Below are 23,861 nucleotides of genomic sequence, written 5' to 3' on the forward strand. Positions count from 1 at the left end.
CCATATTAAGACTCGACTTCCAGTAGAAATTATGCTATGTTTCAAGTAACAAGCGTCTTTAATATAAAGTGTTGAAAACGTGTCTTATTTTTTAACGATTTTTTGCTTTGTAGGCAAGATGCAAAAAGGAAACAAATTTAAATACAATTTTATTAATTTTAAAGAATTTTTCCTAATTATTAAAGTCACGTTGACCTTACCTCAAAAATTTTATCTTTCATGTTATGATACACATTTTTAAGTAAAATCACTTAATTATAAGGACATTACAACTTCATTCAAAAGTTTATTGCCTTTTGGACAAGAAAACAAGTATATACAGCACTAAGTTCGGCCGGGCCGAACATTAAATACCCACCACCATGAACCAAATATTAGGGTTTCCTTTGAAATTTTAGGAGGGCTTGAGGACTTGAGGACACTTCCCGAAGATAAATTTAAAGATTTCACCTATGAGGACTATATCAGATTCTGGATTTATAAGAACCATTTTTGTTTGAGTTTTAGAGGAATCATTAACATCTCTTGTAAGTGTGCAAGAACTTATAAAATAACGTCTTGATTTGAAATCTTAAGTCTGTAGAAGTAAAATCTGGAAATTGTACATTGAGTTTCAAGCAATTCAAGTGAAGTCGGTCTATATGGAGGCATTACCAAATGGACCGAGCCTAAAATACCAGAATATTTACAATTTCAGGCAAATCAGATAAAAATTACGGTTTCTAGAAACCCAAGGAGTTAAATCGGGAGATCGTTCTTATGGGGGATATACTAAAACATGGACCGCTACTCACCGTTTTCGGCACACCTCTTTATGACCCGAAAATACCTCTAGATTTCCAATTTCAGGCAAATTGGATAAAAAATACGCTTTCTATAAGCCCAAGACCCCAAATCGGGAGGTCGTTTTATATGGGGACCATACCAAAACATGGACCGATACTCAAATTTTTGGCACACGTATTTGTGGTCCTACAATACCTCTAGATTTCCAATTTCAGGTAAATCGGATAAAAACTACGGATTCTAGAAGCCCAAGCAATAAAATCGGGAGATCGGTCTATATAGGGCCCATACCAAAACATGGACCCATACTCACCATTTTTGACACACATTTTTATGGTTCTAAAATACCTTTAGATTTCCAATTTCAGGTAAATTGAATAAAAACTGCGGTTTCTATAAGCCCAAGAAGTAAAATCGGGAGATCGGTCTATATGGGGGCTATACCAAAACATGGACCGATACTCACCATTTTTGGCACACCTCTTTACGGTCATAAAATACCTCCAGATTTCAAATTTCAGGCAAATTGGATAAAAAATACGATTTATATAATCCCAAGACCCCAAATCGGGAGGTCGGTTTATATGGGGACTATATCAAAACCTGGACCGATATAACCTATCTTCGAACTTGACCCGCCTGCAGACAAAAGACGAGGTTGTGCAAAATTTCAGCACGATTGCTTCATTATTGAAGACTGTAGCGTGATTACAACAGACAGACAGACAGACGGACAGAGGGACATCGTTATATCGCCTTAGAATTTCTCCCTGATCAAGAATATATATACTTTATATAGTCGGAAATCGATATTTCGATGTGTTACAAACGGAATGACAAACTTATTATACCCCCGTCACCATTCTATGGTGATGGGTATAAAAAACTTTATTTTAGAGAAATGCGTCTTCCATGTTAAGCAAAATTTGCATTCTTATTCTAAGGACATGGAATCTTTGACTTCACGACAATATTTTTTTCAGTGTAGAAAACTAAAAAATTAAATATAAATAAGATCGTTTAATTGCATTTATTTGACGTTCATTACAAACATCTTTGTAGTAATACGGGATGAAATTGATCGAAAGTACTGTTGTTACTTTTACAACACATACTAGATATATATTTTGACATTTGCCGTTTTTGAAAACAATTACTAAAAAACACGTTGTGTTTTCCCCAATGTACGTACATACAAAAATACATATCGTACATTTTAAACGTTTACTCACACTACGCTATATTTGAAATTACCTACACAGTGTAATTTCAAAGTTACACATTTCATTCAAGTAATATTTTATTCGGAGCGGAGCGGTTTTTCATTTGGAAACCGCTCCGCTCCCGCTCCGCTCCCGCTCCGCTCCGGATTTTAGAAATGCCGCTCCCGCTCCGCTCCCGCTCCGGCAAAAAAAGGGCTTGCTCCGCTCCGCTCCTCGCTCCGCTCCGGATCCCTGAATTTAACCATTTAAAAGATAGAATATGTTTGCGGCATTTGAGAACCATTTAAATGCTTATTGCCGGCAAACATTTTTCTCTGCGCGAAAATTGTTTTTACAAAGACAAAATACATGGTTTTCGCGACAATTACATGCTCTAGATAAGTATTAAATGGATGCGGCAACCATGTCCAAACAGGTTTTTTCCGTGCGTAATATTTTTATACCCAGAAAAATATTTTTATACCCCCACCATACGTTGGTGTTATTCTAACTTTTTCATTCTGTTTGAGACGTATAGAAATATTAGATTAGGACCCCTGAAAATTGGACAAGAATTTAGTCCAGTGGTATCCTAAATTGTTTTTATGTATGGAGTCTATGTTAGACATAAATAAGTATATATATATATATATATATATATATATATATATATATATATATATATATATATATATATATATATATATATATATATATATATATATATATATATATATATATATATATATATATATATATAAAGGGTGATTTGTTAAGAGCTTGATAACTTTTAAAAAAAAAAAACGCATAAAATTTGCAAAATCTCATCGGTTCTTTATTTGAAACGTTAGATTGGTCCATGACATTTACTTTTTGAAGATAATTTCATTTAAATGTTGACCGCGGCTGCGTCTTAGGTGGTCCATTCGGAAAGTCCAATTTTGGGCAACTTTTTCGAGCATTTCGGCCGGAATAGCCCGAATTTCTTCGGAAATGTTGTCTTCCAAAGCTGGAATAGTTGCTGCCTTATTTCTGTAGACTTTAGACTTGACGTAGCCCCACAAAAAATAGTCTAAAGGCATGATCTTGGTGGCCAACTTACCGGTCCATTTCTTGAGATGAATTGTTCTCCGAAGTTTTCCCTCAAAATGGCCATAGAATCGCGAGCTGTGTGGCATGTAGCGCCATCTTGTTGAAACCACATGTCAACCAAGTTCAGTTCTTCCATTTTTGGCAACAAAAAGTTTGTTAGCATCGAACGATAGCGATCGCCATTCACCGTAACATTGCGTCCAACAGCATCTTTGAAAAAATACGGTCCAATGATTCCACCAGCGTACAAACCACACCAAACAGTGCATTTTTCGGGATGCATGGGCAGTTCTTGAACGGCTTCTGGTTGCTCTTCACTCCAAATGCGGCAATTTTGCTTATTTACGTAGCCATTCAACCAGAAATGAGCCTCATCGCTGAACAAAATTTGTCGATAAAAAAGCGGATTTTCTGCCAACTTTTCTAGGGCCCATTCACTGAAAATTCGACGTTGTGGCAGATCGTTCGGCTATTCATGATGAAATGTCGAAGCATACTGAGCATCTTTCTCTTTGACACCATGTCTGAAATCCCACGTGATCTGTCAAATACTAATGCATGAAAATCCTAACCTCAAAAGAATCACCCTTTATATATATATATATATATATATATATATATATATATATATATATATATATATATATATATATATATATATATATATATATATATGTATATATATATATATATATATATATATATATATATATATATATATATATATATATATATATATATATATATATATATATATATATATATATATATATATATATATATATATATATATATATATATATATATATATATATATATATATATATATATATATATATATATATATATATATATATATATATATATATATATATTATTTTTTTTTCCAGTGTACAAAGCAATTCACATCTACTATTTTAATTTAGTAATATCATAATAACTTTAGAATATTATAATAGCATAAAAAGGATAAACGAGTCAAATGCTAGGTTAGGTTAGGTTATGTGGCAGCCCGATGTATCAGGCTCACTTAGACTATTCAGTCCATTGTGATACCACAGTGGTGAACTTCTCTCTTATCACTGAGTGCTGCCCGATTCCATGTTAAGCTCAATGACAAGGGACCTCCTTTTTATAGCCGAGTCCGAACGGCGTTCCACATTCCAGTGAAACCACTTAGAGAAGCTTTGAAACCCTCAGAAATGTCACCAGCATTACTGAGGTGGGATAATCCACCGCTGAAAAACTTTTTGGTGTTCGGTCGTAGCAGGAATCGAACCCACGACCTTGTGTATGCAAGGCGGGCATGCTAACCATTGCACCACGGTGGCTCAAATGCTAATATTCCTAATAATTTACTGACAGTTTACATAAGGAATTTGTATGGAAATAGTAGGTTTAAAGTTTACGATAACTTTTATGAATACGAGGAAAAAACTTTACAACAAGGTGTATTTGCTGCAAATCGGACAAAAATTGGGATGTCTAGACGCTAAAATCTGAACCGATGTAGACCTGCAGTCAAGATCTAAGAATTTCTTCCTGATTAAGAATATGCGTTACAAACGGAATGACAAGCTTATTATAGCACCATCATCATTCTAATGTGGTGGATATAAAGTCAGGCAGGCCGACTATATTATACCCTGCTCTACTTTGTATATCTACATTTTATATGGGATTATATTCCCCTATACATATATTACAATTTTTACAAATCTAAAAAATCTCTAGGCTTTTACTGCTTCCAAATGTATGAATATTTTTTGCTGGGATGTCTCATACCCAGGACTTTTTAATTGACTTGTTTTATTAGTCCTGTACTTTTGAGTGCATTGTCACAAATTTCGTAATTGTTCTCAAAAATAATAGGAAGGAGTCTTAATTACTTTGATACAAAAGAATAATGAAATAAACTTACATACATTGTCCTACTCCCTACATATTTCCCTCTAATCACAAATCCATGCAATTATCAGAGTCATGTGAACCAACATTTACTTAGGACATGATGATGATGTTGGATGTTGAATATTTGACAAGGCTTTTCTTATAGTTAATGGATGTAAATGTCCATTTATTCCATTTAAGACCATTGTATTTATCTTTGTTATCCAAATCGAAATTCGTTCTTTGGGAAGAGGAGCGTCATGATTGACCTGTTATCAAAGAGAGAAGATAACACAAGAAAAAACAATTAAATTATTTCTGGAGTGCTATTGCGAACTAACTAATTGGAAACATTTACAGCTTTATTTCTTCATAATACATTTTTGTAGTTTCCAATAATGCAAAAACAAAAATGTTGCATTGGTTTTGGAAACATAAAGACGAAAGTTATCATAAAAACCAAGTCAGACAAAGTTTAAGTCAGTTAAACTATGTTTTGCTTACTTCGATTGCTTGAATTACAAAATAGAAAACAAACAAGTTTGTAAAGTCTAAAGTCGGACGGGGCCGACTATATTATACCCTTCACCACTATGTAGACCAAATTTTTTGGCCATCTCAACTTCTTCAAATTTGTTGGGAGCTATAAAAAGTTTACATTCCCATATACAAATATTTAAGTCAGAACCTATTTAGAGAAACATTTTTAATTGTGATTTCACAAGGATATTGTCTAAATTTCACCAAGAAGTGGTCAATTGTCGGGTTTGTGACAATATTTGACTATATCGATGGACATTTACACAGCCGCAACCTTATCTAAATTTTCTGTGGAAAGTATGGGGACATCTTGCGGTGTTGTAGTCTGGTGGCCGGCACTTCAGCAACCGACAGGTTTAGATAAAGCGTATGGCGTCCTTGTGTATCTCAGGCGCATTCAGTAAGACAGGAACAGATTCCTTTAATGTCATGCCGCATCTATTGCCTTTAGACATTTTGGCCAAACAGTCAGCTGCAACAACGGATGTGCGGTTGCGCGACCTATCGCTGTGGTCGGAAAAAATGTACGGTCACAGTTCGGTCCTCAAAATAATGCCAGATGTGCCTAACGTAGTGGATTACACTCTGTCGGAACCACTTTTCGACAAAAAGTTTGAAACTCTAATTCCCAACAGTGAGGCGTGGTGTACACAGACCCCGGGGAATAAAAGATATATAGATTTCTACACTGATGGCTCCAAATTGGATGGACAAGTGGGTTTCGGAATATATTCTAAAGATCTGGAACTTCGAATAGCGAAAAGATTACCTAATCACTGTAGTGTTTTCAGGCTGAAATATTGGCAATAAGAGAGGTGGCAAATTGGCTGAGAAGTAATGTTCCAAAATATGTTGGCATTAATATATACTCAGACATTCAACCTGCAATAAAATCCTTGGACTATGTTTTCATTAACTCGAAAACGGCCATCGACTGCCATCGAAATCTATCAACGAGATGGCTGAGCAGTACAATATTCACCTAATATGGGTGTCTGGCCATAGGAACATACCGGGGAATTTGCAAAATCTATTGGCGCGAAGTATAATGACTATTGTATGAGCTGTCATGATGCGGAGGAATAGGAATCAATTAAACACCTCTTGTGTGAGTGGCCTGCATTTTGAGTAAGGAGTAAGCGAATTTGAGGGGCATACACGCAGAGAAGGAATATGATCACCTCAAACATGTTTCAAGAGCAAAATGTTATTTTTGTATGGTGTCCATGTAACATATTTGTCACTAAAATGTTATTTTCTCGTCAAATATAACCTACTTGCCGAAATCAGACACATGATTTCCGAGAAAATAACATGGTTGCGAAAACCAATTTACATGGTCACCACCCAAAAATAACATTTTGCTCTTAAAACATATTTGAGGTGATCACATTCCTTCTCTGGGTGTATAACTTTAGATTTCTGGTGGACCTGGAAAACGTTAACTTAAGCAGTCTGTTAATGTTTTTGGAACAATCTGGTTGGTTCAACAAAAGAAAATAATAGAGAAGGTTCAGTGGTTAAAACTAGAAGTGCCCATATGGAATAGGTACTTTAAATTAAATGTGGTATCACAATGGACTGAATAGTCTAAGTGAGCCTGAAACTTAATCGGGCTGCCACTTTAACCTAACCTAACCTAACATAACCTAACCTATGGGGACATCTTCGTTGACGTTGTACCAATTTTAAAATTCCGTTGAAATGGGTATAAAATATGAAATTTTATACCATATTTCACCAAATCAGGCGTATATATCGATGTCCTCATTCCAGAGTGCGCTAAGTCGACTTAGCATTTTTTTATGGAGTTCGTTGTTTTTTATTCGGATTGATGTAAATTGCATCCTGTCAAAAGTTCGAATTTATTGGACACTTCTATCAAAAGTTATGGTTAATACTGTACGTAGCCTGTGACTAAAGCTTTGTTTGGTCTAAGTCATGTTTAGTCATGTTCTATTATCACTATTTTGAATTCGTACATACTAAAACAAATCTAATTTTGCCTCCGGCTGTTATATGAATCTAAATCGGGCGAAAGATATATACGGAAGCTAAATCTGAACAGATTTCAACGAAACTTTACATACTTGACCTTCCATTGTACTTTTTGTGCAAAATTTGAAGGAAATAAATTCTGACCTCTAGGGCCAATTAAATCCATATCGGGCGAAAGATATATTAAAGCTATATCTAAATCTGAACCGATTTTAACCAAATTTGGCATGGATAGCTATAATATTAATTCTACTCCCTGTGAATAGCCTCACATAAATCGGAGTAAACTTTGGCATCTATGGTCATATGAGTCTAAATCGTGCGAACGATATGTATGGGACCTATATCTAAATCTGAACCGATCTTGTACAAATTTAGCAAGCATTGGAAGAATGTCAATTTTACTCTCTGCGCAAAATTTCACGTAAATCGGTGTTCAACTTTGGCCTCTGTGGGCGAAAGGTGTATATGGGAGCTATATCTAAATCTGAACCAATTTCAACTAAATTTGTCACAATTGGCGACAATATCAATAGTACTCCTTGTACAAAATTGTGAGCATAATAGGGTAAAACTCTCGCTTCTGGGACCATATAAGTACATATCGGGCGAAAGATATATTTGGGAGCTATATCTTATTCTGAACCGATTTGGCGGATATTTTGCACATTTTTCGAGACTCATAAAATATTCGGATGTAGAATATTTTATGAGTCTCGGCTGATAAACACGCCAATTATGACCAGATCGGTGATAAATATATATGACAACTATATTTAAATCTGAACCGGGTTTATATATGCAGACTAAAGGTTGACCGGTTTGATTCCAGGGTTGGCCTGTCGCAAACTGTGGATTTTGCGACATACATTTACGACGGTATAATACGTATGTCGCAAAAGTCGTAAACCTAATGTAGAAAACCTATTTTTGAACAAAACAATTTTTTAATTTAATTTAGTTTGGCTCCCCGATAAAAGGGATGTAAAAAAGTATGCTGTTACATTGTGTTTATTGAAAACTTACATCTCGCATTCGCAACTTCAAACTATTCGGATTTTGCGTGGTTCATAATGTTCATCCCAGCTTTCGATGCATCAGCGAATGACTAGCTAGAGTTTTGACAATTTTTATTTAGTATGGAAATTGGTTCTAATAAGGCAAAAAGTGAATTTATAAAATTCACTCTTACACAGAAAAAAATTTCACGAAAATTTTTCCAATTAAAGTCTTAATTGAGTTTTAAAAAATATTCAATTAAAAATTTAATTGATTCAATAAATTTTTTAATTGAAACAAAAATCAATCACAAAATTTAAAAGTATCAATTAATTTTTTAATTAATTAAATCAATTAATTTTTTAAGTGAGACTATCATTTCTGTGATAGAAGACATTTCAATTAAAAAATTAATTGGATAAATTAATTTCGTGATTGATTCAGAAAAACATTTTTTGTGTATAAGTGGTTTTTCTTCGCTGTCAGTTTCTACCGAAATTTGTGGAAGGCGTGTACAGATCGTCACGTGTATTGCACCATCGAGTAGGATATAGTAAATTTGGCTTGAAGTCTTCCATTGAAATAAGTATATTTTCTTCTACTTTTTATACCCACCACCATAGAATGGTGATGGGGGTATAATAAGTTTGTCATTCCGTTTGTAACATATTGAAATATCGACTTCCGACTATGTAAAGTATATATATTCTTGATCAGGGAGAAATTCTAAGACGATATAAGCATGTTCGTCTGTCTGTTGTAATCACGCTACAGCCTTCAATAATGGCGCTATTGTCCTGAAATTTGGCACAGATTCATTTTTTGTTTGCAGGCAGGCCAAGTTCGAGTTCCCATATAAAAAGATCCCCCGATTTGGAGTTTTGAGCTTCTAGAAGCCGTAGTTTTTATCCAATTTACCTGAAATTGGAAATCTAGAGGTATTTTAGGACCATAAAGAGGTGTGCCAAATATGGTGGTTATCGGCCCATGTTTTGATACAGCCCCCATATAGACCGGTCTTCTGATTTTATTTCTTGGGCTTCCAGAAACCGTAGTTTTTATCCAATTTGCCTGAAATTGGAAATCTAGGGGTATTTTGGGGCCATAAAGAGGTGTTCCGAAAATGGTGATAATCGGTTCATGTTTTGGTATAGCCCCTATATAGCCCATCTCCCGCTTTTACTTCTTGGGCTTATAGAATCAGTAGTTTTTCTTCAATTTGCCTGAAATTTGAAATTTAGAGGTATTTTAGGACCGTACACCTCTTGTACAAGAAAGCCCCCCTAGCTAAAAATTAATAGACTGAACTTATAGGTTCAATTAATGTTTTATTTTATAAAAATTAATAAAAAACCATACATCAACATAACTAGAAAATTAATTTTTAATAAAGCAACTAATAGTATTTCCACACTTTTTCCCAGCAAAAATTTGGAAGTTCTTCCAAAGGCACAACTTTAAAAGCACTTCCAGAAGATGTACTCCCAATGATGATATTTATTTTAACTACACACACCCTCAAAAAATCGCTTCTGTAACATATACTCCCAAACATATTTTGCTTCAAGCATATACATTTTTGGGTATTGCCCAAACATTTATATGTTTGATTTCTTCCAATATATAATATGTTTGAAAGCATATTGGTCTAAACAATATAATATGTTTGGGTAGTCTAAGTTCCAAACATTTTATATTTTTCCATCCAAATTCAATAATGTTGTCTTCCAAAAAACTATATGTTCTTATGTGACCATATAATATGTTTGGAAACATTTTGAACCCAAAAATATTATATGCTTAGAAGAATTTTCTCCCAAAGAAGATTGTACTCAAATTTTTTTTCTGCCTAATTGTATATTCCCTCACATTTTTCTCACTTTTTCTGTAATACAAACATTTTAGAAGAAATTATTATATTTTATATATATATTTTTTTAATTTTACCTTTTGCCGGACGGGGATTAGAACAGCGGACCACTAACCACTGGCCTACGTAGCTGTTATGGTCATCAAGAGATAATTATCGTTATAAGTTATATTTATATAGCATAGCTTGCGGCGCCCACGAGCCGATGCAAACATAACATTGTTTAACAACATAATATTGTTAAACATACATTTGTTGGCAGCGTGGAGCAGTGGTTGGTCGTCCGCCTTTCGTGACAGGGGACCTGGGTTCGATCCCTGCTTCGACCAACACCATTTTTTTTATACCCTCCATCATAAGATGGGGGTATATTAACTTTGTCATTCCGTTTGTAACACATCGAAATATTGCTCTAAGACCCCATAAAGTATATATATTCTGGGTCGTGGTGAAATTCTGAGTCGATCTAAGCATGTCCGTCCGTCCGTCTGTTGAAATCACGCTAACTTCCGAACGAAACAAGCTATCGACTTGAAACTTGGCACAAGTAGTTGTTATCGATGTAGGTCGGATGGTATTGAAAATGGGCCATATCGGTCCACTTTTACGTATAGCCCCCATATAAAGGGACCCTCAGATTTGGCTTGTGGAGCCTCTAACAGAAGCATATTTCATCCGATCCGGCTGAAATTTGGTATATGGTGTTGGTATATGGTCTCTAACAACCATGTAAAAATTGGTCCACATAGGTCCATAATTATATATAGCCCTCATATAAACCGATCCCCAGATTTGGCTTGCGGAGCCTAAAAGAGAAGCAAATTTCATCCGATCCGGCTGAAATTTGGTACATGGTGTTGGTATATGGTCTCTAACAACCATGCAAAAATTGGTCCACATTGGTCAATAATTATATATAGCCCCATATAAACCGATCCCCAGATTTGGCTTGCGGAGCCCCAAAGAGAAGAAAATTTCATCCGATCCGGCTGAAATTTGGTACATGATGTTGGTATATGGTCTCTAACAACCATGCAAAAATTGGTCCATATCGGTCCTTAATTATATATAGCCCCCATATAAACCGATCCCCAGATTTGGTTTGTGAAGCCTCTAAGAGAAGCATATTTCATCTGATCCGGCTGAAATTTGGTACATGGTGTTGGTATATGGTCTCTAACAATCATGCAAAAATTGGTCCACATCGGTCTATAATTATATATGGCCACATAGAAACCGATCCCCAGATTTGGCTTGCGGAGCCTCAAAGAGAAGCAAATTTCATCCGATCCGGCTGAAATTTGGTACATGATGTTGGTATATGGTCTCTAATAACCATGCAAAAATTGGTCCACATCGGTCCATAATTATATATAGCCCCCATATAAACCGATCTCCAGATTTGGCTTGCGAAGCCTCAAAGAGAAGCAAATTGCATCCGATCCGGCTGAAATTTGGTACATGGTATTGGTATATGGTCTCTAACAATCGTGCAAAAATTGGGCCACATCGGTCCATAATTATATATAGCGCCCATATAAACCGATCTTCAGATTTGGGTTGCGGAGCCTCAAAGATAAACAAATTTCATCCGATCCGCCTGAAATTTGGTACATGATATTGGTATATGGTCTCTAACAACCATGCAAAAATTGGTCCATATCGGTTCATAATTATATATAGCCCCCATATAAACCGATCGCAAGATTTGGCTTGCGAAGTCTCCAAGAGAAGCAAATTTCGTCCAATCCGGTTGTAATTTGGAATATGGTGTTAGTATATGATCTTTAACAACCGTGCCAGAATTGGTCCATATCGGTCCATAAATATATATAGCCCCCATATAAAACGTTCTCCAGATTTGACCTCCGGAGCCTCTTGGAGGAGCAAAATTCATCCGATCCGGTTCAAATTAGGAACGTGGTGTTAGTATATGGTCGCTAACAACCATACCAAAATTGGTCCAATTACACAAAAATTGGTCCATATCGGTTCATAATCATGGTTGCCACTAGAGCCAAAAATAATCTACCAAAATTTTATTTCTATAGAAAATTTTGTCAAAATTTTATTTCTATAGAATATTTTGTTAAAATTTTATTTCTGTAGAAATGTTTGTCAACATTTTCTTTCTATAGAAAATTTTGTCAAAATTTTTATTTCTATAGAAAATTTTGTGAAAATTTTATTTCTGTAGAAAATGTTGTCAAAATTTTATGTCTACTTTGTCAAATTGAATTATATACGTATTGGATCGATCTTTTTTGATTTAATATATACCACGTATGGACTTACATACAATTTAGAAGATTAGGAGGTTTTAAGATACATTGCCATCGGCAAGCGTTACCGCAAGTTAAGTAATTCGATTGTGGATGGCAGTGTTTAGAAGAAGTTTCTACTAGAGGTCTGCACAATTCCATTTGTAAATGCGGAGTACACGTGTACTTGCTAAATGAGTACATCTATTTGAGAGAGTCGCAAAACAATTGGTACACATTTTAATGAACACCAAAAGCCACGAGTAACTTCTTGTTGCTACTCTGATGTCTTCACTACCAACAAACACATATTCCTCTTTCTCTCTTATTGAAGTGTACTCGGAGTGATCACGTCAAGTATGTTGCGAGACCAAAACTTCATAGAGTACTCCATGTACCACGTGCAGTTTCAGAAATACAAGAAAACAGTTACTCTCTATAATATATGTTTTCGAATTGATATAAAGAACGGCAAACGTTAAGGTAAGTGTGTGACATACACAAATATATGAAATATGTGACATACATACATATCTATGATTAATAATAATGGAAAGTTTTGCTTCGCACATAACTGAGAAATACTTGTGGTACCACGTGAAGTGAAGAGAATCCATGTTGTACTTTTTCTCAAGTACTTACATTTTTATTGTTCCTTTTTTTCGGAACACATATTGTTTCGGATAAGTACTTGGTGGTATTTGACAAGCAAGTGTTCTCTTCACTTCACTACTTGCGCTCTGAGAGAAAGACAGTGTATGTACTATATTCGACAGCGAATTGCATACATGTAGTGAAAAGTTATTCGATGCAGACCTCTAGTTTCTACGCAATCCATGATGGAGGGTACATAAGCTTCGGCCTGGCCGAACTTACGGCCTTATATACGTGTTTTTTTTTATTCTGGGCTATTATGGACAAATTCCATAAAATCGGATGATAAATTTATGTGGGAGCCTTATCTAAATTTGAACCGATTTCAATGATTTTTGTTACATTCTGCCAAATTTGGTTAAGATTAGTTTATAAATAATAGTTTTATTGCCAAATGTGTGAAATCGTGCAATATATATATATATATATATGGGAGCTTTATCTAAATCGGAACCGATTTCGATTACTTTTTTTACGTTTTGCCAACTTTAAGTAAGATCGGTTAATAAATAATGGTTTTATAGCCAAATTTTGGGAAAATCGGGGGACACATATATATGGAGCTATATCTAAAAAATTACTACCGGAATTCTGCGAACAGCAAATCCATGGAGGGCCAGGCAGACAAAGGGTAGATCGATACAGGAGGTGATATTTCTGGTAGTCATTTTTTCATTAGCGTAGCTAGACAATTTTCCTAGGGGGGGAGGGGGGGGGGGGGGCTATAGCCCCATAGCTAAAATTTATAGACTGTACTTATAGGCAGGGCTATGGAGTAGGAGTCTGAAGATTTTGCTGGAGCCGGAAATTTTACTCGTCTCCGACTCCGGCGAAACAAAATTACAAAACACTTTATATCTTGGTAACTAAAGAAATATTTCGACAAATTAGATGCGATTGGGGTTTTTAATCGAACAACGAAAAACGAAGTACTGGATTTCAGGTCATTCAAAGTGTATTTATATGGGTGAAATTTCACCCCGACATAAAAAGTAGGTTTTACTAGAATATGGGCTGAATTGATCAATTGTCCATTTTAAACATATTAAGCTATTGATTTTTAACCCTATATATGCTCTTGATAAAAGTAAAATTTTAAGGCAATATAGCAGTAGAACCTAACGTTCTGAATTTTTGGCAGGCATGTCGAGTTCGAAGATGGGTCATACCGGACAATTTTGTGATATAGCACCTACATATAAACCCATCTCCGATGTCTTTTAAGAAATTTTTCCCAGTCTAAAATTTTCATAAGATTTGTCAGAAATTTTGAGTTATTTGAGATCCATAAATAAATGCGGAAATTTCCCGTCGGTCCAGATTTTGTATATGGAGATAATTACTTGACAAATCTCCATATACACCCGATGTCCTTGGAAGCTGTAATTTGAAATTAAACCCCTGCCAACAAACCATCTGAGGCGGTCTTTTGGGAGAAAGTTTGTTTCCTCAAAGTCACTCAAAATTCTTTACATTAAATTAATGGCCTCTAATGTCGATACCTGATACACCATTTATAAATCTATGTTTAACCATTTTACTTCTATAGAAACAATATGTTATTCGTAACTGTAGCTGGACAGTTCCTGTCATCTGTTGTATGGTAGTGGTTATTTAAAATTCCGCCCTCCTAATTTATGACAATTTATGTTTGTTTTATAACATATATCCGACACATTACTTTTTTTAACATCTAAACTTTCTCTCTGATTAGCCCGAAATTTTGATTTTTGTGTATTTTTCTTTTTATACCCTCCACCATAGGATGGGGGGTATATTAACTTTGTCATTCCGTTTGTAACACATCGAAATATTGCTCTAAGACCCCATAAAGTATGTATATTCTGGGTCGTGGTGAAATTCTGAGTCGATCAAAGCATGTCCGTCCGTCCGTGCGTCCGTCTGTTGAAATCACGCTAACATCCGAACGAAACAAGCTATCGACTTGAAACTTGGCACAAGTAGTTGTTATTGATGTAGGTCGGATGGTATTGCAAATGGGCCATATCGGTCCACTTTTACGTATAGCCCCCATATAAACGGACCCCCAGATTTGGCTTACGCAGCCTATAAGTGTAGCACATTTCATCCGATCCTGAAATTTGGTACATGATGTTAGTATATGGTCTGTAATAAATATGCAAAAATTGGTCCACATCGGTCCATAATTATATATAGCCCCTATATAAGCCGATCCCCCGATTTGGCTTGCGAAGCCTCTAAGAGAAGCAAATTTCATCCGATCCGGCTGAAATTTGGTACATGATGTTACTATATGGTCTCAACAACCATGCAAACATTGGTCCACATCGGTCAATAATTATATATAGCCCCCATATAAACCGATTCTCAGATTTGACCGCGGAGCCTCGTGGATGAGCAAAATATATCCGATTCGGTTGAAATTTGGTACGTGGTGTTAGTATATGGTCTCTAACAACCATGCAGGAATTAGTCCATAAGGGTCCATAATTATATGTAGCCCCTATATAAACCGATCCCCAGATTTGAACTCCAGAGCCCCTTGGAAGAGCAAAATTCACCCGATCTGGTTGAAATTTGGTACGTGGTGTTAGTATATGGTCTCTAACAACCATGCAAAAATTGGTCCATACCGGTCTTAATTATATATAACCCCCATTTAAACCGATCCCCAGATTTGACCTCCGGAGCACTTGGAGGAGCAAAATTCATCCGATCCGGTTGAAATTTGGTACGTGGTGAAATTTGGTACATTGCACTGGTATATGGCCACTAACAACCATGCCAAAATTGGTCCATATCAATCTATAGTTATAACATATATAGGCGATCCCCAAAAATAATCTACCAAAATTTTATTTCTATAGAAAATTTTGTCAAAATTTTATTACTACACTCAAAAAAAAGTGAACTCTCTATTTCACTAAAGCCAATTTAACTTTATTTTAGTTCATGGAATTATTATGTTTAGAGAAAGTTTTCTTTACTCTAATAATTTTTTGTGTACGTTAGTTAAATTAACTAAACCCGAGGAAAAAAATATACTCCAATGAAGCATAAAGATGAACTAAATTCGTGCCTTCCACAAAATAGTTAAAAATTTCCTTAAATTTGTAAATTTTACCAAAAATGCGTCCATCATGAACTTCGTATGTCACTAAAGACATTCTTGCAATTTTGAACTCCAAGTTTTTCCTTCAAACTACAAAATTTTCTTTAACAAGTGAAAAAACTTAGTTATGTCTAATAAATTTTCTTGAATTTGTCGAAAAATATTTACTTATTTATATGTCATCTGCGTGATGCCAACGTTTGTAATACTGTTTAGTTAAAATTGTCTACAAATATTCAAAATTTTCTAAAATTAACCGAAAGTTTTCTTCCTGGTGGGTTCATGTTTTTTTCAGTGTATAGAAAATTTTGTCAAAATGTTATTACTATAGAAAATTTTGTTGTTGTTTTTTATTTCAGCTTAAAACCATACATTGACTAAACTACAAGTGTAGCTTAACCAACAGTCACATTTTTATTACTACAGAAAATTTTGTCAAAATTATTTTCTATCGAAAATTTCGTCAAAATTTTGTTACTATACAAAATTTTGTCAAGATTTTATTTCTATAGACAATTTTGTCAAAATTATATTTCTATAGAAAATTTTATAAAAATTTTATTTCTATAGAAATTTTGTCAAAATTTTATTTTTATAGAAAATGTTATCATAATTTTATTTCAATAGAAAATTTTGTCAAACTGAATTATATACGTATTTAATAAAATTTCTTATAAAAATATAATACTGACTTTCTTCATTATAGAAAGCTTATCATACATACACCCAGAAAAAAGTGCCTTCGAAACTAAAGGAAAAAATTTTCATCAATATAGTTTATCCATTTTATTTCCATTAAGGAAAATTTTTGTGAAAAATAATAAAATTTACTCGTTTCAGTAAAAAAAATCCTAAACTGTAAGCAGTTAGGAATAGTTCATTAACTAGAATAAGGCATGGAATTTTACTCATACTATTTTCTTCGCTGGGTATAAGAATTTACTACTGAAAAAGAAAATTTTATTCACCGATAACAAAGCATTCGTAAAAATAAACAAAAACCGAACTAAAACCAAGTTTCCTCAAAATTAGTAAAATTTCTTATAAAATGATAATTGCGACTTCCTTTATAATAGAAAGTTTTTCATACATACGAACAACACTTGGCATAGAAAAATATTTTAGTTCATTCGTACTAAGAAGTATGCAATCCTTTCAAAACTTAAGGAAACACACTTGTTAGAATATAGGAAATTTTCCTAAATTTCTATTGTCTACCTGTAATCGATACCTGTCATCGTAATCGATGTGTTTGCGCGTGGGTGTAATCGATATATTTGCGCGTCGGTTGCTTTTTTAGTTGGAATCGCGTTGTTTTGGTATACGGAGAGATTGTTAAAAAATAATATGGTAAAATAATATAATAAATAACAAATAAAATATATAAAATATTTGTTATTTTAAATTAGTGAGAAAAATTTTCGTTTTTTTAAATAAATCTATCAATGTTCGTGATAGTGTATAAAGAAAGAAAACACCAGCAGAATAACAACCCTTTCATTTGTCTTCATTTTGGAATCTTCAATTATCAGGTAATATTCAGTGACGCTAACCTTTTGCAACAAAAATGTTTCATGGTTTTTTATATTTGTAGGTATTGAAATTGTAAAAGGAGGACAAAATCGTTAGGCAGCAACTTATTAAAAGTGAAAAGTATAAGAAGAAGAAAAAGTGCGTTTTACAGTTGAAAATATCACACGGAAATTGGAAATAGTGGATTAATAAACTAATATTTCAAAGAGATTCGATGCTGTTGATTCTTAATAAATATATTCAATATATTAATAAAACAAGTCTTTTATTGAAGATAAAGTTGCTTATAGAAATAAATAAAATTGTATTTAAAAACGAAGGTAAGCAGTTCTAATTATGAAGTAAAAGTTTTACCACAAATGTGTAAGATTTGTCGAAATGAATGAAAAAATTTCAATAAAATCATTCCATATATGAATTCAAATTAGTTAAATTTTTTCATTCTGTAGTATAGTGGTATATAAATATAGGAAAATGTTAACTAATACATGGAATGCATTATTCCTAATTTCTACGAAAATCACATCGTTCAAACAAATAAAAATGTCTTTGGCGCTATTCGAAGTTCAACTTTCTTCACAATGAGTTCATTTTAACTTAAAGAAGGGGTCACTTTTTTCTGGGTGTACGAATAACACTTGGCATAGAAAAATAATTTAGTTCATTCGTACTAAGAAGTATTCAATCCTTACAAAACTTAAGGAAACACACTTGTTAGAATATAGGAAATTTTCCTATATTTCTTTTATCTACCTGTAATCGATACCTGTCATCGATGTAATTGATATGTTTCCGCGTGGGTTCTTTTTATACCCTCCACCATAGGATGGGGGTATATTAACTTTGTCATTCCGTTTGTAACACATCGAAATATTGCTCTAAGTTCCCATAAAGTATATATATTCTGGGTCGTGGTGAAATTCTGAGTCGATCTGAGCATGTCGGTCCGTCCGACCGTCCGTCTGTTGAAATCACGTTAACTTCCGAACGAAACAAGCAATCGACTTGAAACTTGGCACAAAGAGTTGTTATTGATGTAGGTCCAATAGTATTGCAAATGGGCCATATCGGTCCACTTTTACGTATAGCCCCCATATAAACGGACCCCCATATTTGCCTTGCAGACCCTCTAAGAGAAGTAAATTTCATCCGATCCGGCTGAAATTTGGTACATGGTGTTAGTATATGGTCCTTAACAACCATGCAAAAATTGGTCAACATCGGTTCATAATTATATATAGCCCCCATATAAACCGATCCCCATATTTGGTTGTGGAGCCTCTTGGAGGAGCAAACTTCATCCGATCCGGTTGAAATTTGGTACGTGGTGTTAGTATATTGTCTCTAACAACCATGCAGGAATTGCTCCATATCGGTCCATAATTATATATAGCCCCCATATAAGCCGGTCCCCAGATTTGACTTCCGGAGCCTCTTAGAGGAGCAAAATTCATCCGTTCCGGTTGAAATTTGGTACGTGGTGTTAGTATATGGTCTCTAACAACCATGCAAGAATTGGTCCATATCGGTCCATAATTATATATAGCCCCCATATAAATCGATCCCCAGATTTGTCCTCCGGAGCCTCTTGGAGGAGCAAAATTCATCCGATCCGGTTGAAATTTGGAACATGGTGATAGAATGTGGTCTCTAAAAAACACGCAAGAATTGGTCCATATCGGTTCATAATTATATATAGCCCCCATATAAACCGATCCCCAGATTTGATTTCCGGAGCCTTTTGGAGGATCAAAATTCATACGACCCGGTTGAAATTTGCAACGTGGTGTTAGTATAAGGCCGCTAATAACCATGCCAAAATTGGTCCATATCGGTCTATAGTTATATATAGCCGATCCCCAATCACACAAAAAGTGGTCCATATCGGTTCATAATCATGGTTGCCACTCGAGCCAAAAATAATCTACCAAAATTTTATTTTTATAGAAAACATTGTCAAAATGTTATTTCTATAGAAAATTTTGTCAAAATTTTATTTCTATAGAAAATTTTGTGAAAATTTTATTTCTATAGAAAATTTTGTCAAAATTTTATTTCTATAGAAAATTTTGTCAAGATTTTATTTCTATAGAAAATTTTTCCAAATTTTATTTCTATAGAAAATTTTTTCCAAATTTTACTTCTATAGAAAATGTTGTCAAAATTTTATTTTGCCAAAATTTTATTTCTATAGAAACTTTAAACTTAATTATATACGTATTCAATCGGCCTTTTTAGTTTAATGTATACCACGTATGGACTATGAGGTATATATTACGGTGTTAGGAAGTTTTAAGATACCTTGCCATCGGCAAGTGTTACCGCAACCCAAGTAATTCGATTGTGGATGACAGTCTTCAGTAGAAGTTTCTACGCAATCCATGGTGGAGGGTACATAAGCTTCGGCCTCGCCGAGCTTACGGCCGTATATACTTGTTTTTTATATTTTTTAACATATATTCCAGATACGTTCGGAAGTTCCCGAAAAGGTATTCAGCATTATATACTAGTATATTAAATTTTTTCTACGACTTAAGACTTTTTTTTTTTTTTTTTTTTTTTTTTTTTACTATTTTTATTGTTTGAATGAATTCATTTTACACAATAATTTAATAATTATATTTTAAGAGTTCAGTTACATAACACAACTTTTCAACTTAAACATAATTTTTAAACTTTGAATAATTTATGGTATCTAAATAACAAATGAAACGGGGAATATTAATGAAGGAAAAAACCCCGTGAAACTTAAGACTTAAAGTCAGAAAAGAAAAGTGCTTGATATAAACGAAATGGACTGAGTTCAAATCAAATATTATTTTTTTTTATTGCAACAATAAAAATTGTGTAACAAATAAAGGTTTTTGTATACAAGTTTAAAATTTTCGAAGAAATTCATAAACTCTTACAAAAGAAGAACGTGAAGTCGAGTATATATAAATATTTTTCCATCGAATCCTAAGGTTAACGATAACCATTCCAAAGCGCATTATATTTAAATTCTAAACAGTAATTTTAAAACAGCACATACATTTATTTTGGTGTGAACAATTGTTTGCTAGCATGTTACACCATTAATTTAGAAATACAAATAAATATGCATTTTTATTAACGAATAATTTTGTACTTAATTTAATTCTTAAGGCCGGTATAAATTGGCATTATCACGTTAAAATGGCCATGTTTACCCTTTTACTTTTCTTTAATAATTTCTTTTAAAGAAAATAAACTTATTCAATTGTTGCTTTGAATCTTTCCCCACCATGTTATAATACAATTTACCGGAAAAAGTTGTAATGTTATTCTGGTTTTGGCGCTAAAATGAGAAATAATTTTAGCGGCAAAACTCGAACTCAATGCCCACTTTTATTTTCGAAAAAATCCGTCAACTCCTCTTGGACTACTTATTAATAAAAAGGAACTAATCTTTGTTTTTATAGATCTTCAAAGGTCGATACTTTCAATGAAGTCGTGTTGTCGTTATAATTAAGTGATTTGACTTAAAAATGGGTATCATAACATGAAAGAACAAATTTTGGACTAAGGTCAACTTGACTTTAATAATTCAGAAAAATTCTTTAAAATAATGAAACTGTCTTTAAATTTGTTGCATTTTTGCATCTTGACTACAAGGCAAAAATCATTCAAAAATAGGATATGTTTTTCAATGCTTTATTTTAAAGAAATTTTTTACTAGAAAAATAGCGTAATTTCTACTGGAAGTCTTGTTTTTAACGGATATTTTATAGCATATGAAAAAAAGCTGAAAAAGCGAAAAATTGAAATGTGCTTCGTAGAGTCAAGTAGACAAAACCCCATTTAAAAGAGAATTGTGTCTTAAAAGCATCCTTACTTGTATTCTCCGCTTCTTTGGTTCGGAATCAATATCAACATTGTTAAAGTGGAGACACAATCTTTGGAACCGGACATGCTTTTTGTTCAGTGTATAGTGCCCTTTCGTTAGTTTTTATGAAGATCCCTTTTATTACCTTTGTTTGAATATTTTGACTTACTCGTCCTACGTTCCGATTTGTTTTGACGAAACAAAAAAATTGTAACCGTAATGCGAAAACGATAAACAAAACTCATGCTCTTTTTTCAAATATATTTTATCTTGGTTCCGAATGAATTTTCTCTCCGAATACTCATTTTAATATTTTAATTAAGCATATACAATTTTTGGCGAAGTCTTATATCACAACATATATATTTTTACTCATAATATGTAAATTTATACTTGCTTATATTCACACATAGTATTTTTCCTATATTTAATGAAATTTTCTTTGTGTATGTATATTTGTAACGCGCCAATTGGTTACTTCATTATTTTACTTCCAGCATTCACTTTGTCTCTCTTTGTAAACACATATATGTTCATGGGCTATTTCTAAATTAATATATGTTTGCATCCAAACATACTATATATTTACAAACATTTTATGTCCCAAACATAATATGTTCTAACATATTAACATATATGTCCCAAACATATTATGCTAGTTTATGAACATAATATGTTTGCACTCAAAAATATTGTGTTTAAAAATTTGAGTTCCAAACATATAATGTTTATACCCAAACATATGAAAAACAGTCTTTTTCGTCCGTGCAGGAAGTTCTTTTCATTCAATTTTTGAAAACATGATTTTTTCATATTTTTAATGGATAATTTTATCTCTTTTTGTTTCAAATAGGTTAAAAATAGAGTAAGAATTCATAAAATGGTACAAGTTATTTAAATTTTGTCGAAAAAAATGCTAAATCCAATCTGAAACAAGTATATACGGCCGTAAGTTCGGCCAGGGGCCAAATCACCGCAGTCGAAATCGAGTACTTCGTCTTCGTAATGTAGTTTACGCGGATCACCGCAGTCGTTATCGAATTGTTTCTACTCGAAGTTGAACACGATAGGTAGCATGCTATCGAAAACGAAATATGTAGTGATTTTTGAGCAGAAAAAAGGTAAACAAAAAGAAAAAAATTGGTGAAAATGTAATTATTATTCCATTTTGGCAAAATACATTTAAGAAAATATATTACTTGCATTTAGGGAATCGGATCAAAGAAAGGAATGCTCAGTAGCCGCTTCAAAAAAACATATTTTTTCAAGAACATATTTAAAAGCTTCTTTTGACATATGAAAACGTCTTTTAAATCTATGGATGTTAAAAACACAATTTACTCTTACTCTACTTCAGGCAATGCTAAAGGACTGCTTTTGTCACGAATATTTTTCCTTATTAATACCACTTTGTACTCATCGTCTGAATCCGAAAACGAGGACAAAAAAACACTAGGATTCATAATATATTTTTACACATATATTTTAACACACAAAAACAATATAATTATCTCAGAAATAACATAAGAATAAACAAAACTTTATTTTGAAATTCTACTCTCTTTCAATTTCTTATTACCATATGTTTACAGCAATGTAAAAAAAAGTAGTAGACAAAATAAATTACGATCGAATGCGGTGATCCAAAAATTTAATGCGATCGAAATGTCTCTCTATACGAAACAGAACTCGATGACGAATGCGGTGATTTGGCCCCAGGCTGAAGCTTATGTACCCTCCACCATGGATTGCGTAGAAACTTCTACTGAAGCCGATGGCAAGGTATCTTAAAACTTCCTAACACCGTAATATATACCTTATAGTCCATACGTGGTATATATTAAACTAAAAAAGGCCGATTAAATACGTATATAATTAAGTTTAAAGTTTCTATAGAAATAAAATTTTGACAAAATAAAATTTTGACAACATTTTCTATAGAAGTAAAATTTTGCCAAAATTTTCTATAGAAATTAACGGTTTATATGGGTGCTATATATAATTATGGACCGATATGGACCAATTTTTGCGTGTTTTTTAGAGACCACATTCTAACACCATGTTCCAAATTTCAACCGGATCGGATGAATTTTGCTCC

General features: G+C 33.5%; 1 long non-coding RNA gene across 1 annotated transcript in view; it reads left to right on the forward strand.

Moving 5' to 3' along the window:
- The window catches only part of LOC142236889 (uncharacterized), a 319,247-nt gene extending 295,932 nt beyond the window's left edge, over positions 1 to 23,315 (forward strand). The window contains exon 2 of the long non-coding RNA XR_012722248.1: positions 22,726 to 23,315. This is a non-coding gene — a long non-coding RNA (uncharacterized LOC142236889). The remainder of the gene's footprint in view (positions 1 to 22,725) is intronic.
- Positions 23,316 to 23,861: the final 546 nt, after the last annotated feature.

This window comes from Haematobia irritans, chromosome 4 (assembly GCF_050003625.1).
Source record: "Haematobia irritans isolate KBUSLIRL chromosome 4, ASM5000362v1, whole genome shotgun sequence".
Lineage (NCBI taxonomy): Eukaryota > Metazoa > Arthropoda > Insecta > Diptera > Muscidae > Haematobia > Haematobia irritans.